The sequence below is a fragment of the Hesperophylax consimilis genome, chromosome 10 (genome assembly GCF_061612785.1).
Source record: "Hesperophylax consimilis isolate HC1 chromosome 10, BYU_Hcon_1.0, whole genome shotgun sequence".
NCBI lineage: Eukaryota > Metazoa > Arthropoda > Insecta > Trichoptera > Limnephilidae > Hesperophylax > Hesperophylax consimilis.
Window position 1 is genome coordinate 13,988,741 of NC_142845.1, and position 22,871 is coordinate 14,011,611.

General features: G+C 35.7%; 1 protein-coding gene across 3 annotated transcripts in view; it reads right to left on the reverse strand.

Annotated features, from left to right (window-relative positions):
- Gprk1 (G protein-coupled receptor kinase 1) overlaps positions 1–22,871 on the reverse strand; it is a 406,347-nt gene that overhangs the window by 37,669 nt on the left and 345,807 nt on the right. The gene's annotated exons all lie outside the window — the stretch shown is intronic.

Sequence of the window (22,871 nt, forward strand, 5' to 3'; positions counted from 1 at the left end):
AAAACAAATGCATTCGAATTTACACATGTTCTTCTTGCCATTGTTCCAAATTTCAAATAATTTTCCAGCAAGGTGATGGTTAGGAATTTGATGGCGATGGTTGGGTTCTTATGGTAAGAACTGGATAAATGACATCCCGGTAGGAACTAAGCATATTCTCATTTCAAAACCAAACACGCGGAAATCGCAAGAATTTCGAGGAATGGTAATAATTTTATGACATATTCGAAATTTGATAGTCTATTGAAAAATTTTATATCAGGGATATCATTTTAGTGTTGAAATTCGATAAAAAATATGGTTGTGAATGAAAAGAAAACTATAAAAACGTTGAAGATTGCGAGGGAAACCCATTAAGCGCGTAATAATTAACGGATGAAGTGCCGACATCCCCTAACTTTTTTATATCCGCGGAGATGGCTACAGGGCGTCGAGAAAATACAACGCTAATATTGACGGAAAATTTGTTTTTTTCATTAAGGCGATGCCATACGTAGTAATGCAAAATAATGTGTTTTTGATTTGAAAATTTGGTCGCCTAGAAATGTTTTAGATGGTTTAATTAAATACTGCAAGTAGAATACATCTTGATCTTTGAAATAATCGAGTATTTTTTAGATCTTTTTATAAGCCCAGAAAAAAATAATGTATAAGGCCTATGAAAACTGCTTAATCTCCTACTTACGAACCCATTTTCGGTTCTGATTTTATTGTATAGTGTGGAAAATTAAGTTATCTATAAAATGATCGAAAAAAAATAAATATTTATGACTGAACATCCACAAAATAAAATAAAAGGCACTTTTTGACCATGTTTTTTCTTGCATAAATCAAAACAGGCGGATGGTGTTGGTGGAATTTAAACCTTATCGCCATCTACGTAAGGGTTGTTATTGATAGCGGCTCAATTTAAAATATTACTCGACGTAGTGCATCGCCTTAACTGTATTTGTAACCAGCAATTTAAAAAAGCACTCAGAATTCTAAAATTCAATCGATATTCTAAACTACGAATCGTAACAAAATTGAAAATTTTACAACCCTAACAAATAATACATATAAATAAAAAGTATTTAAAAAAATAAAGATATATCATACGTCCCCAGTGGTTCCAGCAACACCGTATATACGAGACGGAGCACGTACCACGTAATGTGTTGTGAAGTGTGGCAGTGTTACCAGTGATCAGTGGCGACGTGTGATAGAAATTTTTTAATTTTTTTTTTTGAAAATATTGTTTTTAATTTTTTAAATGTCTAAAACTGTGTCTAAATGTCTAAACTAAAGACCAAAATGACACCTTTTTGATAAACCAATTTCGAACCTGTTTGAACCACTACCGGTGTGCACAACTACATTCAAATGAGCCCTCTCTAAAATGATTTGCATTTACTAGGTGTCTATAATAAATTATTGATCAAGTGTTTGATATAATGTCCCTGGTAAAATATGACTCTATATTAAATTAGCCAAGTCCCTGGCGTTGCTTCGGCTTAACAAAGAGTTTTCAAATTTCAAATGTAGTAATTTTCCTCTTATTTTGAACCTAAAGTGTGCAAAATTTCATCAAGAAGTATCAATCTCGGAATAAAATTGTAGATTTGTTGAAAACAAATCCACAAACGCAAACTGGAACACTCTTCCGTATATATACAGGTGTAATAACACGTACCTGAAAGATTTGAAAAGATTCTGAAAGCGACTCCTTGGTTACGCTGATACGCACTCTGTCTCTTTCCCGGAGCATGGTAACAGACGCGACAGGGCGCGAATTTTTTTAGATTGTTTTTAATTGAAAAAAATATATCATCGCACAGCAAATGAAATCTACAATGCTCAGGTTGTTAAAAATCCTTCACACTATATGTAGATAAGTCCGTTTGTTTTTGTAATAAGTATTTTTCTCAAAAAGGAACATTCGAAATTTCATAAAATCACAAAGCTTGAGCGCCCTCATTAAATAATAATGTACGCCTGCTGCCATTTACTCTGACTACATTCACTTTTTATACTATGCCATTAAAAATGATTCACCAACATTTAGAGAGGAAAGTTTTAGTGAGCATAAAATGTTTATCACCCCTGCACACACACCAACTTGCGAGAAGTAATGCTAAGAAAGACTCTTTCAATTCATTATGAAGCCAACACTTCGCCAGCACTTCGCTCCACTTCGATCGAAACTTTACGCCAGGTGACCCGAGTTCGAAACTATACGCCTGCCTCTGAGAGCTCCGTTGTACATATCATTCTAGTCAAAGAGTCCGGGGTGTAAAGTGGACTAACTTTGAGATAGTAGAAGTAAAAACGATAAATAACTTTTTTCGAAATTTAATTGTTTTAAAAAAAATATTTTTCCATTGTAATTTTGTACAGAAACACCTTGGATGTATCGTTTATGAGAGGTTACAACTATGCACGTAAAATATAGTGTTTGGGTACCTACGTAAATCGTTATGAATGACAATGCAATATTTAGGCCGATTTTCCGATTTATAATTAAGATTTTTACATGTAAACATTTTTATCTACATACTAGCTGTACCTCGCCACGCGTTGCTGTGGGATAGTCTGTCTGTGCGGATAGAGAAACAATAGCGGGTTTTGCTTTTACGTCCAACAGATGGCACTGTTTTAAATAAAAAAATATTTTTTACCTGTCACGTGTGACATCTATATAACACAGGTATATAAAAACACACGCGTTTCCAAACCAACGTTGTGTCAAAATTTCAAAGCAAACGGTCAAGAAATCTCGTTGATTTTGAATAAACGAACATTAACATTTTTATTTATATAGATTTATTTATTTACGCCTTTTACATGTATACATTGTTTTAGGTAAGTTATTTAGGAGTACAATAATAAGTGTATAGTACATAACATAATAAGCTGACTATGAACAATATTATAAGCAGGTATACAAGTTATCATACTCTGTAGTTAGTAACGGAGCTAATTAAAAAAAAACTGTATTATAATAAGGTAAAATCTACGAAAATTCATGACACCGAGAATGACGCCAGAACACCATTCGCTTTTCTTTCGATACGTTTTAGTTGTAGTCAGATTGTCAGTTCGCTAATTCTTTTACCTCATAAGGATTAAATCATAGAATCAAAGGTTTTTATTACAAATATCAACGATCATAATACTATCGAAATATACAAGTATATTATTGTTATTCCCATCGCTAGTGCAGGGTTTTGGTCATATATTGTAGCCCGGAAAATCTCGGAAAACTGTTGTTTTGATAATGTAACGGACGTACTGCTCCGGGCTCGGCCGCGGTCGCGCGTAAGCCGTGTGAGCGTGGGACCACAGCCGGCGGCCTATAAAACGGGCACAAGCCCCTCAGAAAGCAGAGATAGCCAGTAACCATCACCAGCTCTACAACTCTCTCTCTGCTCTGCCCTCTACCTCGCTCCGACTTCTGCCTCTGCTCGCCTTCTTTTACTCTGACCACGGACTTGCCTACCCCTTCGGACCAGACCCGGGATCAGCATCCAGAACAAGCGATCGGACCAGCTCTACAACGGCTACAGAGACGCCCCGCTCTACCCCTCCACGCCACTGAAGGACGACATCTTCCGCCTCCACGGATTGGGATCACCGGCCCATTACAGTCTTGTGTATCTCACTTCTGTCTGATACAGATAACAAGCAATAACCGAATGTATTGACTTCATTTTCGATGGCGAATAAAACAATATGCGCTATCACCAGTGGCGTTACTAGTTATCCGTTTCATCCAGGGCTTCACCTCCACCATTGTCCGCCCTTCGTATCAGACCATGCAGAAGACCCCGCATTCTGAATTTCTACCGACACAAAACATACTTAAAACTATCCACCTTAACCAATAAACGTGTTTTAATTTTTACATGATACACTGATACACTGATAAATAACCATTTGCATCACAGACATAGGAATTAATAGACGAGAAGATAATGGCGAGGGGTAAAATCAACTGTTGAAGAACGAAGGGAGTAAGGCTGACTGTGATTCGTCAATAAATCAATCTGACAGTAAATAGGCATCTCGCATTATAATATCACCATTTACTTCTTAAAAGTAAAATCTGCTTTAGAATGAATAGACATTTTTACATGGGAGCGCAAATTACTCGCCACGTTATGAACAAATTTGCGAAGTCCAAATTCGGCAAAAAAATTCGGTTGCATTTTCAGAGTCGAATATTTCGTTTAAGTATTTAGTTAAGACACTTTTATAAATGTTCATAATTTACTTCCCAGCAACCAACCAGCTTTGTGTTTCACGTCCAGACGTTTCTCGATGTGATAGTATATGTTTCTAAAACTGATCTATATTATACGATGTGAATATGCTTAAAATAAAGTAAAATAATGCTTATATATGGAATGTAATACGACAATTGGGTTTATTCTCTTTTTCAAATCTATTTTTACAAGTTTTCATAGTACAAGTCAACATTTTGCCGTGTTATTTCGTAAAATGAACCGATGATGCCTCGACCATAGTTCGCACAAGAATGATGACGTCACGTTTTCAAATTTCACTTGAGGCCATATGCAAGCCCAGCCGGCTCAATGGAACCGGTATGGGGAGTGGGGATAATATGCTTTTAATCACTTAGGGCAGGTCTACTAATATTCATATGTCTATGATTTGCATAAATTATATGTACCGAAAAAGCCCTTAAAAATTAATAAAATAAGTATACATTGTAATTATCTTACGGTAGTAAAGGAAATCGTAATCTTTGACGGACAGAAGTTTTTTTTATTGAAAACTCCCGATCTTAAAGAAGACAATTAACAATATACCATTACATTATAATCTCTATTCAGATGCCGAGTTGAAAGAATAAGTATATGAAAAACCGTGATCCCACCTGATCTATTCCATAGAACGAACCATTTGAAAACGGAAAGGAACTGTAGCGCGTTCACACACGGAGAAAAATGATTACAGCGTTTTCTTAAATGTGACTGCATGCCCATTTCCTAGTAAAATATTAGTCATTCAGAATATATCTGAACACGTTTTCACACAGGTAGCTTTGTCCGAATAAATGTAATGGACGAGATACGAAAGTATTATTATTTTTAAGACCACGTGTTCCGACTTCCTCATAACATATTCGTGCTTAACTGATAGTTTGTTATAAAATTTGTCAAATCATTCTTTATGGGCCTCCAGTTCCGTTTTAACAGGAAAACGAATAATTTGACCAGACAGAAAGGTTTCTACGTGCACTTGCTCTATTATATGGTCGATCCTCTAATTCTATATAGAATAGAACGAAGGTTGAAGTTCTCAACATTGAGTTTATATTTCTATCAGGCGTTCTATGGAGTAGAAAGCCTGTTCTCACTTCTTACTAAACTATTTCATAGATTCTATGAAATTGATCATATAATAGATGAGGAAGGACGTGCCATTAGTAATACTTAATGCCTGTTACCACTGAATTTAATAATGTCAATACTAATATAAGTTACATAATCAATGAGCGCAGGTATAAAATGTTTGTGTCATATTATTATAATTATGTGTTTAAAAGCAACAATGTTTCGATTCAGAATGGTGGAATTTCATCACGGCGATACTGAGAGTAAGTGATATAAAACTGAGAGATGGTACGCAGACTAACTAACCCGGTCTAACCACGTATTTTTACGTCCTCCCTTTACAACCTTCACCTGAAGGAAGTAGGAAGGAAGGAAAATCCGCCACACTCCAGTAACTCTAATTAATCATTTACGAGTTCGCAAATTAAATCCAGACCTCCCGAGCAGTCCCGTGGAAGGACGGACTTAATAGCAGAAAGACTGGTGGAAAGTTTGGAGTCGCATATACTGCTACTACAGGTTTTCCAATAAGAGGTGTTATTTGATATTCAATCGTAAAAGATCAATGGTTTCGTTGCTTGTGTGGCACGTAGCGCCGTCTTGTTGAAAGTAAACGTTGTCCAGATCAATACCATCCAATTCCGGCTATAAAAAATCTTTAATTATCTCTCGATAGCGCAATCCATTCACCGTAACTGTTGCTCCAGCCTCATTTTCGAAAAAGTAAGGTCCAATGACTCCGCCGGACCATAAACCGCACCAAACAGTCACACGTTGAGGATAGAGAGGCTTTTCAACAATAACTCTTGGGTTTTCCGAGCCCCAGATGCGACAATTTTGCTTGTTGGCGAAGCCACCGAGGTGGAAATGGGCCTCATCACTCAAGACGATTTGCATTTGATTGACTCAAGTGAATTTTAATAATTTCAATGCGTTGTTGAAGCGTGTATCGTTCCATTTTTTTTATTAATGGCGTAGTTTCTACTTGTCAAATGTCAAAAAATGACAGCTCCAAAAGTAACATCTACCGAAATAGCGGGCTATTCAAAATAACACCTCTTATTGGAAAACCCTGTACTATATAACACGAGCATGTGCCTAGCATGGTGGTCGAAAAATCCTCAATGCATGTAACAAACAATTCAATGAATAAAGAAACTCAATTCAATGAATAAAATAAAAAAATAAAAAATTTATTTTATTTGGAAAACCAACAGTTTTTATTACAAGGTATGGTGTAGTAAGTGTTAAATTATTTAACCAATAATAGGTTTTCACTAAGGTATTTTAATTATTTAGTGAACATATATAATATTTATGTTAGAAAAAAAGTTACAATTAGCCTATAGGGATGGGATGGCGGAAGGGAGGGGGATGGGATGGATCTAGTCTGTGTAATGTGTAACATGTACTATGTGAATTAATAAAAAAATAATAATGATAATATAATTATTTATTGATTTTAGGTTTGAAATTGTGGGGTGCTGAGTTAAATAAGTCTAATTTACTGTATGAAGTATTAAAATTGTATGAAGCACGGTGAATAAAAGCATTTTGTTTTGAGTTAGTGTTACATTGAGGGATGTTTAATGTGTGATTTTGTCTGGTTTGTCTGATGGGTACTCTTAATTGAATTCTTTCAAGTAATTCCGGGCAATCTATCATCACAGAGGTGGCAATTTTTTGTAAAAATAGTACGTCTGCGGAGTTTCTACGACTTTCCAGTGACGAAATCCTGAAAAACGCTGCTGACTCCTCGTGACTCAGATGAGGACGATAGGCCCGAAAATCAAGGTATCGTAGAAAACGATATTGCACTTTCTCAATCCTTTCTATGTGTGACTTATACCTCGGATTCCAGACTTGAGAGGCGTACTCCAGAGAACTGCGTACGTACGCAAAGTACAGCATTTTCATGGTATTTACTTTTTTAAAATTTTTGCATGTTCTGAGTACAAAGCCAAGTACCTTGGAAGCTTTTGCAACCATGGATTCGATATGGCGCTCAAAAAGTAATTTTGAATCTAACACTACTCCCAGATCCTTAGCCTCTGTCATTTTGCTCATTATTGTGCCGTTAAGGGAGTAATTAAAAGAAATGGGATTTTTATTTCGGGTGAAGCTGATGGTGCCACATTTTTTTACATTTATTTGCAGGTTGTGTTCTGCACAATAAATATTTAGGCGATTTAGATCTTCTTTAGATATTATCCAGGACTTCAATAAAAGCTTCGACCAAAAGCTGAAATGGAGAAAACTGCAACAATCCAATAAGTATGGAAAGAGTCACAAATACTGAAGCAGTGTATGAAGCACGGAAAGTAATTATATCTGAAGTAGAACACATTGATTCCGGTCCACATTTATGTCATATTATACTCTTCAGTTCGATTTGGGAACCATTTATTGGATAACCAACCTCTGTCATAAATCACCCCGAGTGATTCGCTAAGCTTGGCGACCCGTTCAGGGTCTTGGCAGCGGATGCGTCTGCCCACCAACTGCGTGACGGGCCGAATCGGGAGAGGCCGGTTGAGGGAGGCCTTTTGACCTCTCCAGCAGAACTCTCTCGGAACATCGCCTTGCACCGCAATAGGACGGATCGATTCACACGTCCGTCACTCTTGGACACACTGACCCTTACGGCCGTTGTTCCCAACAATCAATCGATCAACCAATTTAAGCCAAACTACTGGATTAAGCTTGCCTCAGTAAATGACTAGTTCAAAAATATTCGCGACGCCAAGACATGTATTACAGTATTTAAAAAAAATATATGCCTTAATAATAAATACAATAATTAATTCGTCAATATTAATTTAGCATTAAAAGTTTTTACTTTGATGTCATTTTACTGTCTATGAACGTGGGCGGGGCCACTTAAGATAACCAACAGTAAAGATGTTTAGAAACAGGCGAATCGAACGTTACTGAACAAATCACTTAGCTGATCGGACCCTGAAATTGATCGTTCGAAATGATGGGAACAACGGTCGTTAGATTCCTACCCAGCCATCGTCTTCATCGCCTTTTGTGTGGAGCGAATGTAAAAAAAAAAAACAGAAATATCGTCCGGGCTCGGGTGAAGCCGGGTAGTAACAACAATGTTCTATGAGTTACAACTCGCATGTGCTAAAGATATACTATTGTGATTTTTTAAATTAATGGTCATAATAATTATGCGGTATAATTCCTAACAGCAGCACGTCATCGGTAGTCACGATAGAAGAATATATTATTATAACGACACTTTAGTTGGACTGGCGTTCAATTCTAACGGATCGAATTTCATGCGGTATGACGTACTTCATACTAGGTGTTTAACGTTTTACAGAGCTGTTAGAATTTCTGTAATATGTACATTGCAAGCATAATATACACGCCATAATATATTATAAAGTTCGTAATTAATGAATTCATAAAACATTACATTTAGTAGATAGTAGTAGTGACTCGTTTATTCAGAAAACTGGATAAAACAGTTTTTTTTACAGGAAGCTCTCAGAGCCTATTTCATTTTTGGGAATGCCGTTTGGAGGCTCTTTTTGATAAAATGTTGGAGTGATCATGTGTCTTAAAGATACCCATGTTGTAAGAGAGAGGAAACACAGCTGCCGACAAATCGTTCCATAGAAGGAGTCGTAGAAAATACCCATTCTCATGTAACAAATAATGTCTACGTGTACAAATGTTGGACGCGCATTTGGCATTTTTTCCGATTATATACCGGTAGTCCAGTAATTGGAAGCTGAAAAGGGGGTGTTTTAAAACAACTTCTGGTTTAGGTAAATCTGATTTTTTTCCACATTAAGGCGATGCCATACGTAGTAATGCAAAATCATGTGTTTTTGGTTTGAAAATTTGGTCACCTAGAAATGTTTCAGATGCTTTAATTAAATACTGCGAGTAGAATACATCTTGGCCATTGAAATAATCGAGTATTTTTTAGATAAGTATTTTTATAAGCCCAGAAAAAATAATGTATAAGGCCTATGAAAACTGCTTTTGAAGTTTAAAATCTCCTACTTACGGACCCATTTTCGGTTATGATTTTACTGTATAATGTGGCAAATTAAGTCCAATAATAAAATAAATAAAATAAAAGGTACTTTTTGGCCATGTTTTTTTCTTGCATAAATCAAAACAGGCGGATGGTGTTAAGCGGAAATTTAAACCTTATCTCCATCTACGAAAGGGTTGTTATTGATAGCGGCTCAATTTAAAATATTATACGACATAGTGCATCGCCTTAACATTTTTGGGGAGCTGATTACGAATCCGAGTTTACCCAACAAAAAAGGTCGGAATTTAAGTTGTAGTTGAAAAACATGAAAAATGTTATTTCCAGGTTTTTTTTATCACAACTCAAAATCAATCTGCATCAAGCATAGATGTCATTGGAAAGCATGTTGGGAAGATGTTGCTTCCGTTGAAAGGGACTAGATTGACAAAAAAATGAGAGTAGGTACCAGGATTACGGAAAAATCAAATAAACAATAGGAAGATAGAAATTAACATGTTGATGTTGGTATACGTATAATGTGTTTTTTTTAAATAGTTATAATAATACGTTGGTAACATAATCAAATAAAACTGCACAGCAATTGTTATTTTTTCAAGCGATATTATTATATCACCTACGCTAATTGGAAATATATGAGAAATTTCATCGACACAATTCATATTAAATTCAGAAATTTGATAATCAAAACGTTAAGCTAATTACAATTATTGATAATAACGACGCGGGGAACATAATTAAACATCATTTTCATTATAATTTATAGAGCGAATAATAGTGGTTTGATAATAATTATATTGCGCTGTTGATTAGCACGGAATAGGGGCTTCAAAAGTAATGTTATCGTGATTCAATTTTGGGATATTATACCGTGTTGCGCTTCCTTCGCCTTTAGTCAATGTTACAGTCTCCGTCATCAAGACAGATGTGCAGATTGTGGTGAATTGTGTGTTTGTGTGTAGAAGCGACACAAGAACTAAAGCTTAACCCGTCGCGACGCACAGAGGGGTAACTATATAAAGAAAGTTGGCCATAATTCGGAAACATTTACTTTGTTAAAAACACAATAAAAATTGTATATTATGAAAGGTCGATAGTCATCACATCAATTTACGTCGTTTTAATAATTCCACCCCACCACCTCCCTAACGTACTACCTTACCGATCGTTGTGTGAATCTCTATTGTGTGTTCTCGACGCTTTTGTTTTTTACATGTTATAAGGTTTTGAGAATGTTATAAGTAGAGTTACAATGAAATATTTTTGGATATATAATACATACAAGGCATGCAATTTATTTTAGAACATTAGATTCAATATAGTTTTTAAATTTCCAACCATACGCATTTATCGTTTTTACGACTCGTTTTTGTGTAAGTCGGCTCGTATGTGGAACGAGCTACCGGCATCTGTTTTTCCTCCCTCCTATAATCCGAGCCTCTTCAAGGCCCGCATTAACAAATCCCTTCCTACAGCCCCTACCTTATTCCGCCTCACAACGCCGCCCAACCGGGTGGTGACATAGTTTCCCTGTCTGTACACTGCACAGGCAGGGACGATCTTGTGAGGTATCACATAAAAAAAAAATTAAAAATAAAAAAAATTAAAAAAAATTAAGTGTTATTTTTTATCTCTGCATAAGCATCATCATTACACGCATTTAAGTAGGTACTAGGTTTCGTCGAGTTAACTTATAATTTCTATGGTACCATAAATTTTGGTTATTCCTGTTAAGATTTTTAAAAACACTGAATATTTGAGCCATTTTGTTTACAATCACTTTAAGCTTTTTTGTGTGTTAAAAAAGGATTTTCTTAAAATCCTATTGTGTATTATAAAAGTGTTTAAATGGAAATATTGATGAAAAGTGATAAATTCTTTTTTTATTTTTCGGAATGACTTTATTGAGTAAAACCTCAAATTGTAATATTTAAATATTGAAGACAATATTAGTGATTTCTACACGAAAATCTGAAACAGAAAAAGCCCAGCTGGTAGAGCACTGTCACGGAAAGACAAGGGTCCTGGGTTCGAGTCCCAGATGTGACCGTTTCCTTTTCTGATTTTTCTGTTTCAGATTTTCGTGTAGAAATCACTAATATTGTCTTCAATATTTAAGTGATAAATTCGTTCGTAAGGCCTGCAATCCCATTTTTAACCGGATTACCAATAATTTGAAGAGATTCTTAATTTTTTATTATTAGTTTCATCTTCATTTATAAATTTGTGTTAATAATATGACAATAATTAGGATTCGGAATGAAACAACATGCTTGGCTAGCCTAACGAAACGGAAGAGAGATTTTATTACATACGAGTATAATAGACAAGTTTATCATAGACAAGTTAAGTATGTTATACCTACCTAACTACATGGTTTGTTGAGGATATTATAACAATTAGCAATTCTCATTTAACTCCATGTAATTTGTGAAAAAATATAAAATCATACCTCTAAAATACCTATATAGCTAAATACCTAAATAAATATATTTTATTATGAATCAATTCACTCAATAGTTTTAGCCAACTTTTAAGGTAAAATACTCCTCTGTGCGACGTGTCCGTTAATATTAATGGGGACTTTTGTGGATTTCGATTGCCTCCGTAATAAGAGGCGTGCTCGATGCGTTTTGGGTCTTCCCACGACTTCAGCAACAAATCCAAAATAATGGCCGGTTTCAAGTGCTACGCAATTGCCGACAGGATGGCCGAGTTTACACGCAAGAAAAGGTTCCGAGCTCCTTTTATATCCGGATCAGTTTATAAACTTCATCTGTCTCAAAAAGAAATTTGGTTTTTGCGGGCAGTTTTTAAAAAGGGACGAAATGCAACCCGTCATAATACCCCAAATATAAATGCGACCCGTCATAATACCCCAAATATAAATGCAACCCGTCATAATACCCCAAATATAAATGCAACCCGTCATAATACCCCAAATATAAATGCAACCCGTCATAATACCCCAAATATAAATGCAACCCGTCATAATACCCCAAATATAAATGCAACCCGTCATAATACCCCAAATATAAATGCAACCCGTCATAATACCCCAAATATAAATCACCATATTTGGCCGTGAAAATCTCAAATCACACTTATATCCAAAAATAACGTTGTTTATAATATTCTAGTTTCGTGGAAATCATCAAAAAATAATACCTACACGCGGAAAAGCTAACGATGGGTCATAAAACGGTTTTCATTTTTCAATCTTCAATCTATTGACTGGGAAATGCTTACTAGGTCATGGCATAAAAATGGAGAATAGTGCGACAGATTCATATTATCTTCAAAAGTTTAAATTGGTGCCACGCGTATTTATTGCACGTCTGCGATATTCCAATATCCAAACTGACATTCAAACTTATTTTTATGATAATAACTTGGGAATTCGCGGTTACAATGCAAACGCGCCGCGGGGTTGTTTTGCGAATAACAAAAGATAAAATCAATGACTATTATTATGATGGCCTCCGTGGTTGAGTGGTTACGATCCTTGGCTACGAATCCGGAGGTCACGGACACAAACATCAAAGTGCGCAAGTAGATAAAATTTACTTGGCTATTTGACAATTTATAAATAATATATAGTCAATTTGTGATACGTTCCAGAGCGATAGATATTTTCGGAATTTCCCTGGTGAAAGACCACCATTCAGAAACCGAAACGTTGCTTAAAGTGGCTTTAGCCGGTTTGGTGACCAGCAAAGATATTAGAAGAACGAGATATGCTATGTTGGCCGCCGGACCGTAGGCGGAGTACTACCTAATTAGGGTACTTTGAACGGTATCGGGACGTGTACGCACAGAAATATGTTCTATGTATTAGTGCGGATACCTTAGCGTAAACGAAGGTGTGCAGTAGTATTGGTGAACAAAACCGGCGACACTGGGCAAAACAATTCCGTACAGTATGAACTGCTCATAGCACATCTCGTTTTTCTAATATCTTTGGTGACCAGAACACTTTGGTGACCAGTCAGGAACTTCCCCACCTTCACCTATCCCATTTCCTTCTCCTCTTCACTACCTTCAGCCTCAAAACATACCTCCAATTGTGTATGTCATAGTATAACAGGTCTCAGACGGTTGGGAGCATTTGGGACTCTTGTACAGTACTCACATAAAAAATAATCATTTAAAAATCCAGTTTTAAGCAAAAAAAAAAGCAGGTTTTCCTGCATCCTTTGCAATGCGCTGATCATTGTAGCATTATCAACAATACTCCTCCTACATAACGATAAAATAGGTCCAGTAATTATCCTCTGTTTAAATAAGTAAGTAATTACCTACGTGGCTTAGCAGGTCTATTCACCAGTGGTTTCACCGTCATTTAATTTCGATCTGTTCTTGATATTATTCTATTCTATAAAAATTGTGGAACTTTTCATGAGTCACTATTCTAGAAACTGTTCCAAAATACAGCGTTTTCTAAAGTCAGGTCTGGTGTGGATTCTGAAATCGGAATAATAGAATCCTAAATCCTGCCCGCTATCGGGGCCATCTTACCTCGAGGACAAGCCACCCACAGAAGACCTCTGCCAACATTACTTCCACACTAAAAGCCCGAAAAGTGGGTCAAAGGACCTATTTAATGAATCCTACACCATGCAGTGGCGGAGACAAGAGGATATCACTGCTCGAATACAGGGTATATCACTGGGAGAAACAATAATAATAAAATAATTTGTATAGCGCCGTTTTTGTGAAAAATCCTCTAAAGGGCGCTGTACAATATAAGTATTGATAATGTAGGCATTTTGAATGGAAATTGGCACCAAAACATACCGAAAAAACTGAAATTTATTTTTTGTTAAGTTTTGTTCGTTTTTAAATCATTATTTAGATGTACGCAAATTTTTTCATACATCTAGTAGGAAAATATAAAAAATACAAAAAATACAATGTACAAAAAATAACAGTTACATTTTAAGGGAAAAAGATAAATACACAAGTAATGTAAAGAAAACTTCCGATACGTGAGAGTACCATAAGAAGCATTGGCGGCTAGCGCTAAGGGGAGTTTACACACCCAATTTTTCTATCAATCTAAAAATAATAATTATAAACCGATAATAATATCACCGAAAATCAAAGCTAATAACAATAATAAATGTAATAATATATATTGTATATAAAAGTATTAAATTAAATTCAACTGGCTCCAATTTTCTTTTTTTGTACACGTGTCATTAGTCACGTGGTTCAAGCGAATTCCCTATCACTCTTTGAGTAACGTCACCCGGATACATCGATTATCTATACGGGTAGGGCGTGAATGTTGACCATAGTATTGAAAATTTTCCGAAACATGAACGGCGCTCGCCAATACCTCTTAGGATCTTCGGTGAGATGGCGCCACTTTAGTTAACAGTTCGCATACCGATCATTCCAGCAGGTAGGTGCGCTTCAAAATTGCTAGTTGCTTTGCTAGTATCCCTGACGTAGGGTAGGGATAAACTGGCAACATTTTTAGCGCACCACCATAGACATATGAATATTAGTAGACCTGCCCTAAGTGATTAAAAGCGTATTATTCCCCACTCCCCATACCGGTTCCAATGGAGCCGGCTGGGCTCGCGTATGGCCTCCCTTGAATCTCGAGAATGTGGCGTCATCATTCTTGTGCGAACTAGCGTCAAGCTATGGTCGAGTTCATTTTACGAAATAACACGGCAAAATAGTGGCTTGCGCTATGAAAACTTGTAAAAATAGAAGTGTAAAAGAGAATAAACCTAATTGTCGTATTACATTCCATAGGTAAGCATTATTTTACTTTGTTTTAACCTTATTCACATCGTATAATATGGATCAGTTTTAGAAACAAATACTATCACGCGATGGACGCGAAACACAAAGCCGTGCACAAGAATCAGGGATGTGCCTTCGCCTTTTGCGCTTTGATAAAATACATATAGTATCATTTGGAACTCCGTCGTATTAATAAAGGATAATAAACCAATAATTTTTAAATTTATTCCACTTTAATGGCGTTATTACTAAACGAGTTTCGAACTTTACACAACTCATAAACAACACTTAATATAGGATAAATGGTTGGTTAACATTTTCGGATATATCATCCAGAATCATTCTTCTAACGTTAACGCAGCTCCCATCCGTGTTCATGTAAATCTCATTGATGATTGAGATTGTCAACAATTTTTATTCGAATACATGCTTGAAAATAAAAGTGGAAATCATAATAAATATCTCAATATTACGTTGCGGTTTGTGTAAAAAGTTACTAAAATGTCACATGAGTTTCATCTGTCTTTGCTGCTTTGATTGAAAATTAGCGAAATTTCATTCCACTAGCAGCGGTCGGCAGACTTTCAAAGAGCCAAGATGTCAAGGAAACAGGATAACAAATGTATCAGAAAGCCATATAATAGGAGGGGGAGTGGTTGCTATAGAATTTCTGACAGTTTTCATGGCTAGAAGAAAATAGAGAGCTCTAGAATATCTGAAAAATCTATCTCTAAATGAACTAAGTTGGCTACACTGATGCTGTTTCGGGTTAAAGTTCGTTCGGCGGCTCCATCTCATGGCGCTGGTTGAGTGGAGGTGAAATTGGAGTTGAATATTTATAATACCCACACTCAGGCTTCGCCTTCGTGGGATTTTTTTTGATTATGTACATTTATTTCAATATTTTTTATACATTTTTCAATATTTTATGTAACCATGTATGATTAAAAAAAATTCAATAATAAATAAAAAAAAATAAAATAAATAAAAATCTCTCAAGAACCGCAAACGCCTGTGCAAAGAGCCGCGGTCTGCCGACCCCTGCGACTAGCCATAGGGTGAATTATAATAAGAAGCTTTGAATATGAGCTGAACACTCGGATATAAGAATGAACATTAGCGCTAGTGCAATAACACTAATTTCTAATTTTCAAACCGCTGACGTGCAAATTGCTGGTACACTGATTAAATTAATATAAATCTTAACACATAGGTACTGGGCGCCACTGTAAATCAACCATGGGTCAGAATAGACTATCCTGATACATCAAGAATTACTAGAATTTTTCAAATATTTTTTTAAAATATTGCTTTTGATATTATTATGAACATTCATATTCGGAAATCATTCCATCCTCATCGTTTCGACGTCATTTCGCAATGATTCACTCCGTATAAAAAGCGCACAGTATTTCCGAGAGAGTGTGTGAGAGACGGTCGGAGTGATGAGATCAGAATCGATCTGCATCCGGGGGATATTGGAAACCACGTGCAGCGAGAACGCTGATACATAATATATTAAACTGCTAAGGTCGGAAAAATGATTTTCATATGCAACCGATTTTTTTATTTTATTTTTTTTTTATTGACAATTTTTTTTATACATACAGACATACAGGTACATATAAAATTATATAAAACATAAGACAGTAATAAAAAAATTCCCACAAAGACGAAGCCTGAGTGTGGGCATTATAAGTTAAACGAAAAAAGAAATATATATATAGTACCTACATATAGTTAGATTAATATGATTTTACTGGAATTTTTGCGTATTTAATAAGTAACAGTTAAAGTTGAAGTTAAATAGAAGTTAATTTTTTAAATGTAGACGGTAATGACATATTTTAGGTATCATATTCGTAATATAAATTATATAAAAAATTCATTCACTTACAGATTTTTTCTTACCCAGCTTTTAACATTTATTTTATACAAGATTAGGTTTTGGCACATCTTGATGGAACTCGGCAAGGAATTAAACAATTTTGGGCCAATATAGTTGATGTGTCTTTGGGCTAGCCTAGTTTTGCAGTGAGGCACTGTGTACACGCATATGTTGTGTCTCTGGCTAGAACGATTTGGATTAAAGTTGTATTTACTATTTCTAGTCGCTTTTACCTATTCTGCATTTCTGGGCTTCGTAAATTTGATCCGAGTTCACGGGTTTAAGGCGATGCCATACGTAGTAATGCAAAATCATGTGTTTTTGGTTTGAAAATTTGGTCGCCTAGAAATGTTTCAGATGCTTTAATTAAATACTGCGAGTAGAATACTTCTTGGCCTTTGAAATAATCGAGTATTTTTATAAGCCCAGAAAAAAAATGTATAGGCCTATGAAAACTGCTTTAAAGTTCAAAATCTCCTACTTACAAACCCATTTTCGGTTATGATTTTATTGTATAATATAGAAAATTAAGTTATTTATAAAATTATCGGAAAAAAATTAAATATTTATGCCTGAACATCCACAAAATAAAATAAAAGGCACTTTTTGGCCATGTTTTTTTCTTGCATAAATCAAAACAGGCGGATGGTGTTAAGCGGGAAATTAAACCTTATCGCCATCTACGTAAGGGTTGTTATTGATAGCGGCTCAATTTAAAATATTACACGATGTAGTGCATCGTCTTAAGGGTAAACTTAAAATTATTCATAAACTGCTCTTTCATAGATGGCGCTAATTTAAAGGAACAAATACTTTTTGTTATTGATAGCGGCTCAATTTAAAATATTACACGATGTAGTGCATCGTCTTAAGGGTAAACTTAAAATTATTCATAAACTGCTCTTTCATAGATGGCGCTAATTTAAAGGAACAAATACTTTTTGTTAGGTTATGCTTTAAAATATTAAAATGTGTAAGTTATGCTTTAAAATATTAAAATGAATGTTTATTTTGCACTTGTACATACGAAATATAAATACGTATAGGTACCATTGTGTCCGTATAAAAACACAATTCTTTCAAGAAAAGCACACAAATACAATATTGTATTGGTTCACCAATACGAGATGTGTATTTGTTTGCCTTTCTTGAAAGAATAGTGTTTTTTTTTCGTATTCGGACAAAACTATTTATTCATATTCCGTATTTAAGCTGGCCTCTCAGAAGCTGGGCGTACTGTACAGGGCCCGCAGATACTTTTATAGTACACAACTGCTGACACTGTACAAATCGCAAGTGCGCCCTACTGTCGAATTTGGCAGCCATCTCTGGTCCGGAGCCCCTAAATACCTGAAAAAAAACCCTTGACTCTGCAAAAACGGGCGGTCCGTTTGATAGATTCCCCAATCTTAACAAACGGACTGCAATCTTTAGAGCACAGGCGTCAGGTAGGTATGCTGTCCTTGTTCTATCGGTATTACAATGGAAGATGCTTTGAGGAACTAGCGTCATTGATCCCTTCGGCACCGGTGCGTAGTCGGGATACACGCCAAACGCGCGCCCAACATTTGTCACATGAGAACGGGTCGCTTCTACGATTCGTTCTTAAGTTCAACAGCTCGGCTGTGGAACGAACTGCCGGCCTCTGGGTTTCCTCCCTCCTACAACATGGGACTCTTCAAGACCCATGTTCACTCCTTCCTCTCCACAAAAAGACCCTCCACACAGCATCCCCAAAGATGACACAGGCCCTGAGGGAAATTATTTTCTTCAGGGCCTCCTGTGTGGAGTTAATATAAAAAAAATAATAATAATTAAATTAGCGCCACCAATGAAAAAGCAATTTACGAATAATTTAAAGTTAATCTTATCCCTTTTTACTTTTATCGAATGGTTTTAAGAAAAGGCGTAACTGGTTATATTATTTTGAAAGTTGTCATCACCAGGGTATGGATTGTTGTTGCTTTACACGGAGATAAATGTTTATTGCCAATTTATTAAAATCCGGTTAAAAACGGGATTGCAGGCCGTTTCCTGTTAAACTTTTGGCTCATACCTAATATATCGGAACACGTGTCCCCCTGAAAATATAGTCTCTGCAGAGTCTCCATTTTCTATCTTCGTCGAACGTCACAGCGGTGCTGCCAAGGTCTGGGATCTATGTGAGGATATTGTGTCAGCTCTTTATTAGCAGCAGACACATACCTGGACGGATGACGAACCTCGTGCTGGCACTGTTGGTGGACGCGGTGGACTCTCTCGCTGCAGCAGCTGGTCCAGTTTATTCACCACCTAGGATTCTTGCTGCAGAGTCTCACCTATTCCTGTTCTTCATTTTACTTAACTTAACTTCACTTTATTTTTGTAATATTTATATTTTTTTGTAATACCTGCATCAACTGTAAAGCGCCCCTGAGGTGATATCTCACAAAAGCGGCGCTATACAAATTGTCCATATTATTATTATTATACGATGACGAAATGTGAAAATATAATGATTTTTATCCGACATCGCGATAATACATTCAAGTTTAACAGGAAACATATAAATTAATTCAGTGCCAGTTTTAACCGGATTACGATTAATTTTAAGAGATTCTTAATAAATTAGCATTATTTTATATCAGTATACTTTATCCGTTTACCTATGTATCTTCGGACAATAAAAACCGAATATACATCTACCAAATATTATCATTATTTTTTTCCGTCCATATTTTGTGGTTTTTTGTGCATCTTTTAACATTTATAAACAAAATTAAAATACTTATCATTCTTACTTCACTTTTCGAGAATATTTCAAGGTTTTTAGAGTACATTTATGGAGAATCAAGTATTTTAATACATATTTCAAAATTAATTAACGCATCCGTTTTCTTATAATACCATTTCAGTATGTAGTCATAACCGAAATAAGATCAATAAAAAGCACCTCAAACGAGTTTCAAAATAATTACGAATAGTTTGATAGAAAGAACCATTTCAACAAAACGGAAATATTATTATCTCCCATTTCTAGATAAGTATTAAACCAACAATATCAAGTGACTGCAGCAGTTTGTTGAATAAACGCAAACACTGCAAATGGGACTTTTTGACGCAACAAAATGCTATTTTCAATAAGCTGCCAGAGATTGACTTGAGATCCCGTAATGCCGAGGCATTGGCGGCGGTAAGCACTGATCACTGAACACTAAATACCTAGAAGCATCATCAATTTTCATTATTAAAAACAACAGCATTTTTTTCTAGATAAATTAATACGGAAACAAAAACATTTATATACTGATTTGTAGGAAAAACTGATGCCGTCAAATTACATTTTCTTCTTCTTCTTCATGTGCCGCATCAGGTCCCCCCGACGTTGGCGATCACTCTAGAAAATGTCTCTTTGTCTTGCGCTGCCCGGAATAGCTCCTCCACACTTCTAATGCAGGTCCACTCTCGTATATTTGGCAGCCAAGACATTTGTCTCCTACCAGGCCCTCTGCGACCCTCTATCTTGCCTTTCAATATTAACTGGAGCAAGTGATACTTCTCCCCTCGAAGTACATGACCCAGATATGAAATTTTCCTGATTTTTATTAATCTAAGCAGTTCTCTCTCTGCTCTAGCCCGTCTGAGAATTTCTGTGTTGGTGATCATGTCGGTCCATGGGACTTTGAGTATTCTCCGGTGAAGCCACATTTCAAAAGCCTCTAACCTGTTCATGGTATTTACTTTCAAGGTCCATGTTTCACATCCATACAACAAGACCGACCACACATAACATTTTAGCATTCTCTGCCTTAGTTTAAATTACATTTTAATACCTTTTAACTCCTAGGATCCAGACGCACTAAGCCGCTACCAAGTAGCAAGTAAGTTAATAATTACTTGAATATTGATAGGAAGGTCCGAGTAGACTATTATAGTCAAAATTGATTGCGTACCCTTTATTTTTCCCTATTGACTGCCTAATTATTTATTCGCTAGTTAAGAGCAGCTCAGTGCGTTGGGCGGGCATTATAGGGATGGTAACAATGAAATTGATTATCTGACCTTTTTTCATGTATGAATACCGTACAGATTCCCAGCTGCCTGGAGCCAGTGGCACTAGCATCCCCAATTGGGATATGTTGTAAGGTTGAAGGGAGTGAAGGTAAGAGGAAGATCGGGAAGAACATGGCTGTTCAGATCAGATCACCAAATAACACAGCGAATAGCGGCCTTTTAGCGAGCGATACTGACAGTGTCTACCATTCGGGAAACTGCCGCAAATATAAACGGAGAAAAATAAGTATTGCTAGTTTATTCAAAAATATCTTAAAATTATTGGTAATCCGGTTTAAAACGGGATTGCAGGCCGTTTCCTGATAAACTTTTATTAAATTGCTCATAGCTTGAAACACGTTTTCATCCACCTTGATAATATACAATGACAAAATGCGGAAATATTAGGATTTTTATGAAGACATCGAAATCGTGATAACACATTCGTATTTTACTAAAAAAAATATTAGGAAACCTATCAATTCGTTCATTCGTTAAAGGCCTGTAATCCCGTTTTACAGGATTACGAATAATTTGAAGATATTCTTAATAAATTAGCGATATTTAATAATAGTAATAAATCCTAGAAAATCTTTGGTCCATACGAATACCGATTTATAAAAAACCTTTCGACTCCTAGCTCCCAAACAAGCCAATAAAATTGATTATCTGTTCAAGAAAAAAAATCGACAATGTTGGACGACAACCAGAAATAAGTTAAGGCGATGCACTACGTCGTGTAATATTTTAAATTGAGCCGCTATCAATAACAACCCTTAACGTAGATGGCGATAAGGTTTAAATTCCCGCTTAACACCTCCGCCAGTTTTGATTTATGCAAGAAAAAAACATGGGCAAAAAGTGCCTTTTATTTTATTTTGTGGATGTTCAGGCATAAATATTTTTTTTTTTGATCATTTTATAAATAACTTAATTTGCCACATTATACAATAAAATCATAACCGAAAATGGGTTCGTAAGTAGGAGATTTCGAACTTTAAAGGAGTTTTCATAGGCCTTATACATTATTTTTTTCTGAGCTTATAAAAAGACTTATCTAAAAAATACTCGATTATTTCAAAGGCCAAGATGTATTCTACTCGCAGTATTTAATTAAAGCATCTGAAACATTTCTAGGCGACCAAATTTTCAAAACAAAAACACATGATTTTGCATTACTACGTATGGCATCGCCTTAAGATTGGGCTCATAACAAACACTGCACTTCTATCGATTCATCGGTTCGGTTGCCGTGTAGTGGCTATAAGGAGAACGCTTTCTATATTATTTCTCCAACTATCTGTTTGACGTAAACACAACACAGCTAATCCCACCACAGGCAATGAGGCAAGAATGGTAACCAGAAAGGTCTGAACGCCAGGGGAAAATAAATGATTATCGCATTCAATAATAAATAATGGCTCCCGTTTATTCAATCCGGAGGCATTCAAGTGCAGATTGAAATATTTTTTCAGTCGCCTCAATTATTGATCTAAATATTTACTCTGTAAATGATTTATTGTCCGATTAAATAATCACAGTCCAGTTTATAATGAGGGAAAATAATAGAGACAGTGAAGCTTTTCAGGAAGGGTGGTATATTTTAAAAACATTAATTCCACAAGAATTAAAACTAAGAAGTGATCCGAAAATTAAAAAAGGTTTTTAAAGGGTCTACGTTTTCAAATTTTGTTATTAGAAAAAAAAATGGCTCACCTTACTTTTTTGCAACTAACATTAACAAAGAAAAAATATATAAAACACACACGCATTTATTAATAAACGTTATTGTCGCCTCAAAGTCGTTTCGTAATTAATAATAATTTCAAAT